The following is a 15,276-nucleotide window of genomic DNA, read 5'->3' on the forward strand; positions in this document are numbered from 1 at the left end:
CTGTGAAGTCCACTTCCTGAATAGATTATCATGTTATTCTATATGATAAACCACAGAGGTGACTGTATCATATTGTTGGAGGAGGGCATTGTGAATGAACACATCTGATGAGCGGTAATGCTGCCTGATACTTACTATTCATGTTCTTGTCACCATCTCCATATGAGGTAGAAATATCATTATCTCCCATTTATTGAAGCTCAATGAGTTGGAATAATTTGCCAAAAGTGACAGTAATGATCATTGGTCAAATCTCCTTTGGAAGATTCTTCAGACTCCATAGGTTATGTCCCTGAAGCTATTCTAATTAGGCAAGGGACACAAGCCTTTGGAAGACAACTGTCATCAGAAAGAAAGACTGTTTGGGGGTAAATATACCCTAAGTCACGTTAGAATACAGCTCATTAGAAGGTCCAAAGGTATCACAATCTTCTTTTTTCAAGACAATTTCCTGGAAGAGGGATTTTTTAGATATGTTTGGGATTTGAGAACTGGAGCCTTCCTACATGAAATAGCTGAAACCACAGGGTTTGTGTGGCATGAGTAAGATCTGGAGGCACACTGGAGACTTTCTGGCTGGCTGTACAAGCTGCTTCCTTTCAGTCTATAGAAGAGGATTTTTGACACTGTATCTGTCATGATCGAGACTGAAGAAATCCTTTAGTTGGTCTATTTCTACAATTTGGAGGATCAGAAAACAATTTTGGCGTTCTTCCTCTTGAGACTCTGGAGAGAAATTTCCCCTAAGTTCTAGGGAATGAAAGGAGTTAGGGTTTCTTAGTTCAGAAAAGATAAAAGACAAAGGAAATGGAAATATGTCCCAGAGGAATGAAATCACTATTCTTTGCTGCTTTTGACATGAAATTTACACTGTAATCTTTGGGCTTGCCATACATTCTGGGCTCACATGTTCTACAGTGTTTGGGCCTTAGGGAGCAGGGTCTGGTGTCACTCATACCTGACATTGCTAACCTTTTCTATTTGCTCCCAATACAGCAAGCTGTTCTTTAGATAGCCTTGCTAGTGAACTATATTTCTTAAAACTATTCACCAAGCTCCACAGAGAAAGTATTATTTTTTTCTGCCTCCTCCCCAGGCACACTGACCTCTATCATTTTAACAACTCTCACATGCCTACACTTGTGACAGTTTACCAACTCAAAAGTCAACAGATATACAACTTGACAGCATGGTCTTTACATTCCTTGGGGCAGAAGATGATATTGAAACTATTGAAATTGAAATTTTTAGGGCAATATGTGACTCAATTTGAAATTAGCATCATTAGAAGACAAAAAAAGATGAAAAAGATGGCATGGAATATTTCCAGCAAATTGGTTTTTGGTTTTTTTTTTTTGAAACAAGAGGTTTTTTTAAATTTTATTTTCTGTGTGCTGTTTTCTTATTTTTCCCCTGTTTTTCCCCCTTTGTCACATTTTGTTTTGATTTCTGCACCCCCTGTTTTGTATGTAAGTTGATTTGATTTGGGGAAGGGAAGGGGAAGCACAGAAATGGTGGGACAAAGAGTGAAACAATTCAGCAGTGATACCAGATACTACACTGAAAATGAACTATACAATTGTAAGTGGAGGTGGCGGTGCAGAGAGTACGTAAAGCTAATAGAAAATGAGGGAAAGGTGACACCACTCAAAAAAGAAATGTACTCATTACCCATGCAACTGCAACCCCTGTGTCCATCACTGTCACAACAAAAATAATTATTTTAAAAAATAAATTAAGAAGCAAGAAAGTAAAACAAAATGCTTCCAAATGGTCAAAAATGTCCCAAATTATCGATGTAAACAAGTCCAGCCAAGGAAGGAGAAGTGGAGGAAGGGGGTGGGGAGAAAGGGCCTCATAGAATGAATTCGAACATATGACTTCTTTCTCCATTTATTCAGAGAATTTATCAAATATGGGCATTTCTTCTTCCTAAATGTTTAATAAATTTCACTAGTAAAGTTAATTAGGTCCGCGCTTATGTTTAAATGAGAAAATTTAAATTAGTAATTTAGTTCTTACACATTATAGATCAACTCAATTTTTTTTGTTGTTTTTATTAAGTTTGGGTCATTTATGTCTTTCAAGGACTGTGTCCATTTCATCCAAGTGGTCTAATTTATTTGTATAAAGTATGCAGAATGCTCCTTTATCAATTTTAAAATTCTGTAGGATCAGTGTTAATGTGCCTTTTTGTTCTCACCAAATTCTGGTGATAGCTCCTTCCCTCTCTGGTCTTTCTGCTCTTCTTCCCTCCTTCATTTCCTTCCTTCTTCCCATCCTGTTCTTTCTTCTCTCACCTCTTCTTCTCCAGCTAATTGTTTAATCTACCCTTTGATTCTGTTCTGCAGTTAGGTATTTTCTTCCTTTTTTGCTTCATGAAGCCAAACTCATGCTTGGAATAAGATTAAAAGTAAGTCTTTTACATAATAAGACAGAGAGGGAGGAGGACAGGGACAGTTCACTCAGTGAGCTGTCTCTAAAGTCCATAGATTTGAGGGCAGCATGAAAGACACCTGCTCATTCCTCAATCTACTCTGCCACTAGAATCACCCTGAGTCAATTCTTGCCAAAGACTCTGTTGACATTAACTTTGCCCTCTGTCCATTTTTTCTGAAATGTTCTCTTCCTGGATCCTCCATAGCAACATATAATCCATAATTTTCTGCTTTTGTCTAACTGCAGTCTATATTATTCTTTGTACTTTTTAGGAAAAGATTCTGTCTAGGGTGACCACATGAAACCACTCCTTTCACAGTCTAGTACAACAATACATGATGGTTGCATTAGTGCCTTTTGAAGCTGTATATTGCTCCTTTATCGGGCACATAATGAGATGATTCATCTGTCTTGGTCCTTCATCTCAGTATTTTGCTTTTCTTTATGTAAGAAAATTTAACAATGCATGAGACTTCAAAGAAGATGATTTACAATTTTATGTCTCTACCCCAAAATGTTTATATTCAGTCGACTGCTTGACATGCCCATATTGAGCATCTCTAGTACACCCCAAATTTGTTATTCCCTGAAGTTTGTGGAACCCCAAATACTTCACCCATACAGAATAATTTTTGTTCTTTACAATGGAGAAAACTACCACACAACCTGTTAAAGTATCCTTCTCCTTAATGGCTGGCTCCTCCAGATTCAATCCATGATTCCATCATTAGAATAGTCTAGGCTACCTCATCTCTTGCTCTTTTATACTCTGATAGTCTATTACACTCACTATGGCCATAGGTACTATCAAGGGCTAATGTTTCTGACAATTTAAATTAATTTAATGAACTTCCTTTTCTTCTTAGAAAAATCTCTTCCCAAGTATTAACTTCCTAGATATTATGTTGCTTACTTCCCCAAGCTCATCTCACATATCGACATTCCATTCCAAGTACTACTGGCTTTTCAAAACCTATCTGAGACTCCATGCAGTGGCTCACAGCTAGAACTTGAGTACTCAGGGGACAGAGATCAGAAAGATTGTGGTTTGAAGCCAGCCTTGGCAAAATGTTTGTGAGATCTCATCTTAACTAATAAAAGCTGAGTCTGGCACTATTTGCCTGTCATCCCAGCTACATGGGAAGGTATAAATAGGAAGATCATGGTTTAGACAACCCTGGCACACTTGTAAGACTATTCTAAAAGTACTTAAAGTAAAAAGGGCTAGCTGAAGTGGTAGAACACTTGATTATCTTATCAAGTGGAAAAGTTTCAATACTATGGGAGAAGGTGGGGAGCGGGGAGAGAAAAAAGTGAGGTTTATTTTGGCTCACATTTCCAGAGATTTCAAAGTCTATGGTCGCTGGACCGTATGGCTTTGTTCCTAGGGCTTTATGGTACATTGTGGTAGGAGGGACACTGGAGCCCTTATCATCTCATGGCAACTGGGAAGTGAAGAGTATGAGAAAGGAGGAAGCAGGGTTTAAGAGTGTACCTCCAGCCGGGTGCCGGTGGCTCATGCCTGTAATCCTAGCTACTGAGGAGGCTGAGATCTGAGGATCATGGTTCAAAGCCAGCCAGGGCAGAAAAGTCCATAAGACTCTTATCTCCAATTAACCACTAGAAAACCAGAAGTGGTGCTGTGGCTCATGCAGTAGAGCACTCGCCTTGAGCTGAAGAGCACAGGGATAGCTCCCAAGATGAGAGTTCAAGCCCCACGACCGATTAAAACAAAAACAAAAACAGTGTACCTCCAGTAACCTGACTTCTTTCCACTAGCCTCCGTCCCATCTCTTAAAATTTCCACAGCTTCCTGGTTCTATCACAGGCTGGTTACCATGCCTTCAGCATGTGGGTTTTTGAGAGACATTAGTATCCAAACTATAACAGATTTTACAATATTACAGATAGTATTTTGAATATATTTTTCTTTAGAATTTAATGGAAGATATCACAGGGAGTTCTCGAATTCTAATCTCCAAAGTACCAAGGTCTCCCTGTGTGATTTTGAATAATCTCACCAAGTTCTCCATGTTTCACTTTCTTTGTCCACAAGCAAAGTTTCAGTGAGCCATAAAAAGTGTTAATAAAGCTGGTTGCTGGTGGCTCACACTTATAATCCTAGCTACTCAGGAAGCTGAGATCTGAGGATCATGGTTCAAAGCCAGCCCAGGCAGGAAAGTCTGTGAGATTCTTATCTCCAATAAACTACTTAGGAAAAATCAGACATGGGACTATGCCTGAAGTGGTAGAGTGATGGCCTTGAGCACACAGAGGATCAGGGACAGAGCCCAGGCACTGAGTTCAAGCTCCAGGGCTGGCAAAATAAAAAATAATAAATAAATAAATAAATAAATAAATAAATAAATAAATAAATAAATAAATAAAAGATATCTGGTTAGCACTCACCAAATACTTTTTTAAAATCTAGATATTCTATGCCATATTGGTTTAATTTGTACATCATCAAATATCCTAATGTGTCTGACAATGCTGCTTCTGTTTTAGGTCTGATGTAATGTTTTTCTTCATAAAGCCTCTCTGTGCCAGAATCTGATGGGCTTCATCAATGTGTGAACAAATTGATGTAGATGAAATGCAGAGGAATGAGGCCAGATTTGCCTCCCCAATGATGAGAGAATGAAGGTGGAACAGCATCTTTTGCAGTTAAAAGAATTGCTGGAGCCATTAGGAGGCACTTCAAATCTGCCGTAATGCTTTAGCATCTGTAAGAATGCCCCTCACTGTAAACAAAAGGTTAATGGCTGTGCTTTCCAGCTGTTTCATCAGGGCCAGATGTCTGAGTGGCCCAAACTACTTAGCTGTATATTAGTGCCATATAAACTGCAGGCTGCTACTTGTCAGGAGAGCTGTTAATTTCTGTAAAATGTTGCACTGCATGTCATTAAGCGTTGAATTACAACAAATCTGCTAAGGGGGTTGTAGTAAGTGTTGCCACAAGAATTAGTCGGGATTCATCTTCGCCATGATTTGAGTGACACTCGCAGGCCATGGCTATGTCAGTCCTAACATCTGTGTTTCCGTCTGATTTCCAGTGTCTGCAGGTTGTCAGAACGGATCCATTATGTGTAGCTCATACATTGTCAAACTGAATCTTATCAAGTGCCATAAAGTCTTGTGATTTTAGGTTACTTATGATTATTGAAAACATTGTCATAACAGTCTCTAACTTACAAATACTAAGTCAATACTTGTATTGAATTTGAGCCAGGAGTCAGATCCAATGCTTTATTTTCTAAATAGTTAATGATCTCATTTGATCCTCTACATTGTTGTACCTGCTGGCCATATCTCATATTTGGTCTCTTCACACAAAATTTATTCCCTTTTATGGCTGTAATAGGATGTTACATCTTTCTTTTCTTTTTGTCCTAATACTGGGGCTTGAAATCAGGGCCTCCACACTCTGCATTGGCTTTTTTTACTTAAAGCTTGAGCCCCACCTCCAGTTCAGCCTTTTTGGTTCATTGGAGATAGTATTTCACATTTTCTGCACAAGCTGGCTTTGAACTATAGTCCTCAGATAGCAACCTCCCGAGTAGCTAGGATTTCAGGAATGAGCCCCTGTGCTTGGAGATACAAACTTACGGTTATGTATTATTAGGATATTAACCACCAATTTGTGACTTTCTGGGAGTATTATTTTTTGTATTATTATTATTTTTTTACTTTTTTATTGTGAACATACTGTACAGAGGAGTTACAATTACATGGTCAAGATAATGAGTACATTTCTTATCAAGCATTGTGGCCTCCTCCTTTGTTTCCCCTTCTCATCCCTTCCCATCCCCCACCTCCCTCTGCCATACAGACATTTTTTTTGACAACTCTCCATGTTGGGCAATGGTCTGCAGTAAGACTTTATTGGTGAGGTTGGTGAGGTAGAGGAGAATCATTTCAAAGTTTTGAGATGTGTCAAGTGATAGATAGCACTTGTGTCCAAGGGACTGCATCCTTGGTGCTTTTGTTTTAATAAACTTGCTCGCCTCCCAGTGAACTATTCCCTTCATTTTCTAACTAGTTTCATAACTGATGCTATATAATTTCTCACTGATAGCAAGAAAAAAATTACAATTCACAATTTTAAAACACTTATTCTTTTCATATTAGGAGACATGGGAAACAATTTTACTTTGAAAACAAAGCTGAAGCCTGGCGCCGGTGGCTCACGCCTGTAATCCTAGCTACACAAGAGGCTGAGATCTGAGGATCTCATTTCAAAGCCAGTCCAGACAGGAAAGTCCCTCAGATTCTTATCTCCAATAAACCACTAGAAAATCGGAAGTGGCGCTGTGGCGCAAGAGATAGAGTGCTCACCTTGAACTGAAGAATGCAGGGATAGTGGCCAGGCCCAGAGTTCAAGCCTCACGACCAACAAAAACAAAACAAAACAAAACAAAAAAGCCCACAAAACTGACATTTATTTTAGGGGGCAACAGTTGCTCCACATCTCCACTACAGCATGACACTAGTTAAGTGAAATGGTATCATGTAGACTTTCTTTTTTTTTTTTTTTAATGTAATTTAATTTTATTTGTGAACATACTGTACAGAGGAGTTACAATTACATGGGCAGGATAATGCGTACATTTCTTACCAAGCATTGCAGCCTCCTCCTTTGTTTACCCTTCACATCCCTTCCCAGCCTCCCCCCTCCCCCCCATCCCAATCCTTCTCCTCCCACCCCCCCCACAGACGTTGTAAAGCTTGTTTTGGACATGACAACTTGTACTTCTCATTGTTGCAACAGGTCCACCTGTATCCTTAAACAACTGGTTTTTCCCCATCTCCTCCACAAGTTATACTGACATCAAATATAGTGAAAGCAGGGGTTATAGCCGAGTCTTGGATCCTGGGTTGTCTCTGGTCTGCAAACTGCAGGATGAAGATGTCCGTTCCTTGTCGGTTCTTGTTGGTGTTGAGTAGAATCCTCTCCCCGGCTGCATCTGGCTCCTTCATCCCGGACTCTCTGTGTGAGCACTCAGGTATGGCCGCGGCGGCTGCTGGCAGGCACTCAGATGTGTCTCCTTGTCTTGGCTTCCCCTCTCTTGTATAACTCTCTGTCTTGTGATGGCACACTTGGTGTGATTCTCTGGCTTAGGACTGTTCACTGGAACTCTAAAACTGCTTTCTATGCGAGAGCTTGACCAGATTCCAGCTTCTCCTCTGCCATCTTCCCGGAACTCCTTTTCATGCAGACTTTCAATCTGAGCTGGATTCAAACCTTGGGTCTGAAGATACCAGCATCCTGAATGGCTGAGATTACCAACATGAGATATTAGCATCCAACTGAAAGTCTGCATTGTTTTAAGAAGAAAAGTTGCTATATGCACGTGTGCCTGCCATATGTACAGAGGTGTGGAGGTCAGATACCTGCAAAAAGTAATTTTCACTTCATTTTTCAATGAGTTATTTTTCTTAATTACCAAGGTAATGTTGCAAAAAGGCAGCATTATTTACATTCTATAGAGAAACTTCAGACTTTGCAAATATGATATCTGGAGTCACAAAGTCAGCATTATGTTAATTTCTTCTACTTTCTCTAGTTTCCTCCTTAAAAGATATTGTTCTCTTTCACAATAATTTCTATTGTGGTTGATTTAATAGAAGAAGAGGTTAGAATAATGGGTAATAAAGGATAGGACAGAAAAGAGACCAGAGGATATGGGAGGTGAAATAAAGAATTCCAAAAGACAGGGAGAAATGAATACTAGTGTTTTTACTAGTTTGTGACAGTTTAGGATGATATATCTATATATATATGTATGTGTGTTATATATGTTATATATGACATATTTTACATATAGAATATATTTAGTATACATGTGTGTAAATTATATGTGTATGTATATATATATATTTGATTGATGGATGGATTGATTAGTATTTTAGGCAGACATTCTTCCACTTAACTCAGGTTCCAAGCATTTTAGCATTATTTGATGCATAGATAGTTTTAAATAATAATTTTTCCAGGGACTGCACTAGACCATGATCCTCTTATCTACATTCCTGTCTATCTTCCTATGCCTCCCCTGTAGCTGGGAATGCTGATGTCTATCAATGTGTTCAACTTATTTGTTAAGGCTTCATTTAACACTTTTCTTAGGCTGGCCTTGAAGTCTGATGCTCTTGATCTCTGGTCTAGGTAGTTGGGGATTATAGACTTCAGTCACAGCACCTTTAATGTGTATTTTACAAAGAACTAAAAGAAAAGCATTTGAAGTCTTCCAACACAAGAAAATAATAAATATTTAAGGAGATGGAAATTCTAATTACTGTTATCTGATCATTAAATATTGTTTACATGCATCAACTCAGCATTACCTTTTGTCCTATAAAAATGCACAATTAAAAATAAAACAATTAGGTGTTTGAAATCAACAATAAAAATATTATGCCATATGGTAACTTAAAAATCTTGTTTCTTTACATATATGGAAGTATATTGTTCAACTGAAGCATAAGGTGTATTTTACCTGATATTGAGGTATTTAGAACTTTTAAAAAGTTTGATTATTTGGAACAAGAAAGTATGGGTGCTGGTGGCTCATGCCTGTAATCGTAGCTGCTCAGGACGTTGAGATCTGAGGATCATGGTTTGATGCCAGTCCCAGCAGAAAAATCCATGAGAGTCTTATTTCAGATTAATTAAAGAATAAGCCAGGAGTGGTGCTGTGGCTCAAGTGGTAGAGTGCTAGCTTTCAGAAAAAGGAACCCAGGCGCAGCACCCAGGCCCAAAGTTCAAGCACCAGGACTGGCAAAAAAAAAAGAAAAAAAGAAAAAAAGAAAAGAAAAGAAAGAAAGAAAAAGAAAAATGAAGAAGAGAAAGAAAGGAAGGCCAAAGAAAATATACTGAGAAATGTTTAAAAATTACAAATTAGGTAATTACCAACTGTAAAAAAATGTATAAATGTGTTTAAATTAATGGGAGATATATTTAATTAGAAATATAATATCCTTGCATAGATGTTTGACTTCTTATTTACGTATCTTTTTACTACTTCTAGGCCTAAATGAATGGTAGATAATAAATAATAGCAACCAAACTCAATAAAACACATTCCTAGTCCCACCAAACACTAAGGGCAAATAAAAGGGCATGTACATTCTTTTTGTATATTAATACTTAGGCTTGAAATCAGGGCCTGGATGCTTTCCCTAAGCTTCTTTTGCTCAAAGTTAGCATTCGACTACTTGAACCACAGCTAGACTTCTGGATTTTTTTTTTTTTTTTTTTTTTGAGAATAAGTGTCTCATGCAGGTTCCTGCTGGGGCTGGCTTTGAACTATGATCCTTAGATCTTAACCTAATGAGTAGCTAGGATTACAAGCATAAGCCACAGGTACTCAGCATATTTTTTAAAAATTGCTTTTCAAAATAAGAGAAAATCTCTTAGCATTAAAGATAATGAGCAAATTCTTTTAAATATCTATCAGAAAAGGGAAGAAAGAAGATGTCTCATAAAATAATAGCAATTATATTGACAACAGGTCAATAAAATATCGTCTTCAGAGATGTGTTCAATTTAGAGTGCTTTACATTGGTTATGTCATTGTGCCATACAAGAGATATCTAAGTAAAGTAAAACTATTTATGAAATACAAAAGTATAAAGCTTATAACTCATTCACTTATCTGGAAGAAAACATCAAAAGATGTACATGAGGAAAACAAGTAAAGTTCAAAATAAAACTTTAGCTACAACAATTAAATATTCAATCATGTTACATAGTTTGCCATTGCTTCTATTACAAGTTACCATCGATTTTATTTATTTAAAACAATAAACAAACTCATTGCATTCCATAAGTCTTGAGTCTGAAACCATTCATACTTGGCTAAAATTCAGACATTGGCAGGGTAATACTTTTGGGAATCCTAGTGAAGAACCTTTCTATGCATTGCCTTTTCCAGGCTTTTTAGTACTCTTCATTCCTTGAACCATAGTTGTTTTGCTATCTTTAAAATTAGCAATATCACCATTGTAGGCATCTCTGGCCTGTTTTCACAGCAACGTTGCCTTACTTAACTTTCTCTTCTTCCTATTACAAGGATCTATGATTGACACTGGGTCCAAACAGACAATCCAGCATATTCTCCTCCCCTCAAATTCCTTGGATTTTTTATATTGTCATTCTCTCTCTATCCCTCCCTTCTTCCTATTCCTTTCTTGCTCTTTTGTGCCAGTACTGGGGTTTGAACTCAGGGTCTCACACTCTTGCATTGCTTTCTATTTTTCCTTTTTCTCTCTCAAATTGGCTCTACAACTTGAGCCAGGTTTCTAGTTTTACATTTCCCAAGTCTTTTTATTTGCTGTGAAAAGCAACATGTTTAGAGTTCCAGGAATTAGAACAAGGACATTTTCAGGACAACTACTATTCAGCCTTACACAAATATTGAGATAACTAGAAAATACTGGAGATAAAATAAAATTAAAAACATTTATTTGTATTTCTTCTAAAACAAAGCAAGTAAGAAACTATATTAATAATACTAGGAAAGGAACATTGAACTAATTGTTAAGAAAACAAAAGAGAAAGTGACTTAGTAAAAGTAAAGTATATTCTTTTCTTTTTTTTTAATTATGAAAATATTGTACAGAGGGATTACAATTACATAGGTAAGGTAATGAGTACATTTCTAATCAAGCATTGTTGTCTCCTCCTTTGTTTCTCCTTCCCATCCCTTCCCATCTCCCCCCAACCCCCGCGGGCCCCCCTCCCCCACGGGTGGACCCATTGCAACAATGAGATGTACAAGATGTTAGGTCGAAAAATGAACTTTACAACGTTGGGGGGGAGAGGGCAGGCATTGGGGAAGGGGGGAGGAGAAAATGGGGAGGGGGGAAGAAAAAATAAATAAAAACTTTTACAATTCTAACTTTAGTATCAACACAATGAAAAAGAAAGAATTCAACAATGGTAGAATATAAGTAATATATCCATTAAAAGATCCTATCTAGAATACATAAAGGATACTTCCAATTCAATAATTAATAGATTATCCCATAGACTCCACTCCCAAATTACTCAAGCTAATTCAAAACTTTGGCAAAGTAGCAGGGTATAAAATTAACCCCCCAAAATCAATGGCTTTTCTGTATGCCAACAATGAGAAAAGTGTGGCTAAAATTAGGAAAGCAACTTCATTTGTAATAGCCCCACAAAAAATAAAATACCTAGGAATTAACTTAACCAAAGAAGTGAAGGACCTCTATGATGAAAACTTTAAAATCTTGAAAAAGGAAATCAATACAGAACTTAAAAAATGGCAAAACCTCCCATGCTCCTGGATTGGAAAGATTAACATCGTGAAAATGGCAATACTTCCCAAGGCTATCTACAAACTCAATGTGATATCTATCAAAATTCCAACCTCATTCTTCAAGGAAATAGAAGAGGCAATCCAAAAATTCATATGGAACAATAAAAGACCCCGAATAGAAAAAACGCTCCTCAACGGAAAGAACACTACTGGAAATTTCAAACTCTACTATAAAGCCATAGTAATCAAAACAGCTTGGTATTGGCATAAGAACAGACCTCAGGACCAATGGAATAGAATTGAAAACCCAGAATGAACCTACAGACCTATAGCCATCTAATCTTCGATAAGGGAGCTAAAACAATAGAATGGAAGAAAGACAGCCTCTTCAGTAAATGGTGCTGGCAAAATTGGTTAACTACTTGTAGAAAACTAAAGCTAGATCCTTATATATCACCCTGCACCAGAATCAACTCCAAATGGATCAAAGACCTCGAAGTCAAAGCAGAAACTCTGAAAACATTACAGGCTGGAATAGGAGAAACCCTAGGACTCCTTGGCTCAGGACAAAATTTTCTGAATAGAGACCCGGAAACACAACAAATCAAAGAAAGGTTGGACAAATGGGATTGCATAAAGTTGCAGAGCTTCTGCAATGCAAAAGACAAAGCTAGCAAGATCAATAGAAAGCCCATGGATTGGGAGAAGATCTTCACTAGCGTTACAACAGACAAGGGTCTCATATCTAAAATATACTTGGAACTCAAAAAATTAAATCCCCCAACAACAAATCCTCAATGAAACAACCACCCAATAAATAAGTGGGCTAAAGACTTAAAGAGAAATTCTTCTGAAGAAGAAAGAAGGATGGCCAATAGACACATGAAGAAATGCTCAACCTCCCTAGCCATAAAAGAAATGCAAATCAAAACAACACTGAGATACCACCTCACCCCTGTTAGAATGGCAAAAATCAAGAACTCTAACAACAACAGATGCTGGAGGGGATGTGGACAGAAAGGAACCTTACTTCATTGTTGGTGGGAATGTAAACTTGTTCAGCCACTTTGGAAAGCAGTATGGAGGTTCCTCAAAAGACTGCACATAGAGCTCCCCTATGACCCAGCAATCCCACTTTTGGGCATTTATCCAAATGTTTACAAACAAGACCATACTAAAGCTACCAGCACAACAATGTTTGTTGCAGCATTATTTACTATAGCGAAGATATGGAGCCAACCCAGATGCCCCTCAGTAGATGAATGGATCAAGAAAATGTGGTATATATACACAATGGAATTCTATGCCTCCACCAGAAAGAATGACATTGCCCCATTTGTTAGAAATGGAAAAACTTGGAAAAAATTATATTAAGTAAAGTAAGCCAGGGCCAAAGAAACATAGGTCCCATGGTTTTCCTTATTTGCAATATCTAGTATATGTATGAGTCAAGCGGAAAAGGTCAGATAATGTGATGTCAGGAAAATGAACCCTTAGATATGTATTTTAATGTTTTTTTCTTTCATGCATGTGTTTCTAACTTATTTATAAGATTCTTTCTTTGTTGCTTTGTATGTCCCTCCCCCACAGTATAACCCCTGCTTTCACTATATTTGATGTCAGTATAACTTGTGGAGGAGATGGGGAAAAACAAGTCGTTTAAGAATACAGGTGGACCTGTTGCAACAATGAGAAGTACAAGTTGTCATGTTGAAAACGAGCTTTACAACGTTGGTGGGGGGCGGGAAGAATTGGGTAGCGGGGGAGGGTTGAGCTGGGAAGGGATGTTAAGGGTAAACAAAGGAGGAGGCTGCAATGCTTGGTAAGAAATGTATGCATTATCCTGTCCATGTAATTGTAACCCCTCTGTACAGTATGTTCACAAATAAAATAAAATAAAATAAAATAATTAAAAGATTATCCCCCATGGCATAACCCCTGTTTTCACTGTATTTGATGTTGGTATACTTTGTGGAATGGGAGGGAAAAAACAAATTGTTTAAATAGGGATACGGGTGGACCCATTGCAACAATAAGATGTACAAGATGTTATGTTGAAAGTAAACTTATATTTGTGAAAACACAGCAAAGTCTTGGACATTTCAAAAGGTAAAATTTAATAAATTACTAGGTATTCTAATCAGGAAGTATGTACAATGCATATATTAGAACCCACCTATATGAAAAGCTAGAAGAGATTATAAACTACTATGTTCCAAATTTTAATCTTAAATAAGATGAACCAAACCAAGGAAAATGTAATTTAAGACAAAAGATACAGGGACTGGATAAAAAGACTAACACCTGTAATCTCAGTTGCTTGAGAGGCTGTGATTGGGAAGATCATAGTTGAAAGTCAGCCCAAGCCAGGCAAAAGTTAATGAGCTTGAATCTCAACCCAAAATTCTGAGTATAGTAGTCCAGTTTTGCCATCCCAGGTGTCTGGGAAGTATAAGTAGAAAGATGGCAATCTTGGTATCCCTGGACACAGTATGTGAAATCCTATCCACAAATCAAGGCTGAAATAATGGTTCAACTGGTAAAGAACTTGACTAGTAAGTATGAGGCTCTGAGGTCATATCCCAGTACTTCCAAAAAATTAAATCAAAAGAAAAATAGAAACTAAGTATTGCACATATCTTAAAAAAAACTGAATGAATAGTGAGGAAGAAATAAACACTTGTGTCCTATCTTGGGGACCGTTTCACTTAACATCATCCTATCTGACTTTTTCTTCTTATCCCAGATATATACTAGTTATTGCATATAAGGGAAACCATGCGACCTATGTTTCTTTGGGCCTAGCTTACTTCACTTAATATAATTTTCCCCAAGTCTTTCCATTTCCTAACAAATGGGGCAATGTCATTCTTTCTAATGGAGGCATAGAATTCCATTGTTTATGTATACCACATTTTCTTGATCTGTTCATCTACTGAGGGGCATCTGGGTTGGTTCCATATCTTAGCTATGGTAAATAATGCTGCAATAAACATAGTTGTACTGGTAGCTTTAGTATGGTCTTGTTTGTGATCATTTGGGTAAATGCCCAAAAGTGGGATTGCTGGGTCATAGGGGAGCTCTATGTGAAGTCCACCAACAATGCAGTAGGAATCCCTTCTGTCCACATTCCCTCCAGCATTTGTTGTTTATTAGAGTTCTTGACTATAGCCATTCTAACTGGGGTGAGGTGGAATCTCAATCTTGTTGTGATTTGTCTTTCTTTTATGGCTAGAGAGGTTGAGCATTTCTTCATGTGTCTATTGGCTATTCTTTCCTCTTCATAGAAGTTTCTCTTTATGTCTTTAGCCCACTTATTCATAGGGCAGTTGTCTTTTAGGATTTGTTGTTGGAGGATTTAATTTTTTGAGTTCCAAGTATATTTTAGATATGAGACGCCCCTGTTTATACTGTATTTGATGTTGGTATAATTTGGGGAGGGGAAAGGAAAAAACAAATTGTTTAACTAGGGATGCAGGTTGACCCATCGCAACAATGAGATGTACAAGATGCTATGTTGAAAAATGAACTTTAAAATTTGGGTGGGGGA

Source organism: Dipodomys merriami, unplaced genomic scaffold, assembly GCF_024711535.1.
Source record: "Dipodomys merriami isolate MVZ:Mamm:240054 unplaced genomic scaffold, mDipMer1.0.p SCAF_38, whole genome shotgun sequence".
In the NCBI taxonomy this organism is placed as follows: domain Eukaryota; kingdom Metazoa; phylum Chordata; class Mammalia; order Rodentia; family Heteromyidae; genus Dipodomys; species Dipodomys merriami.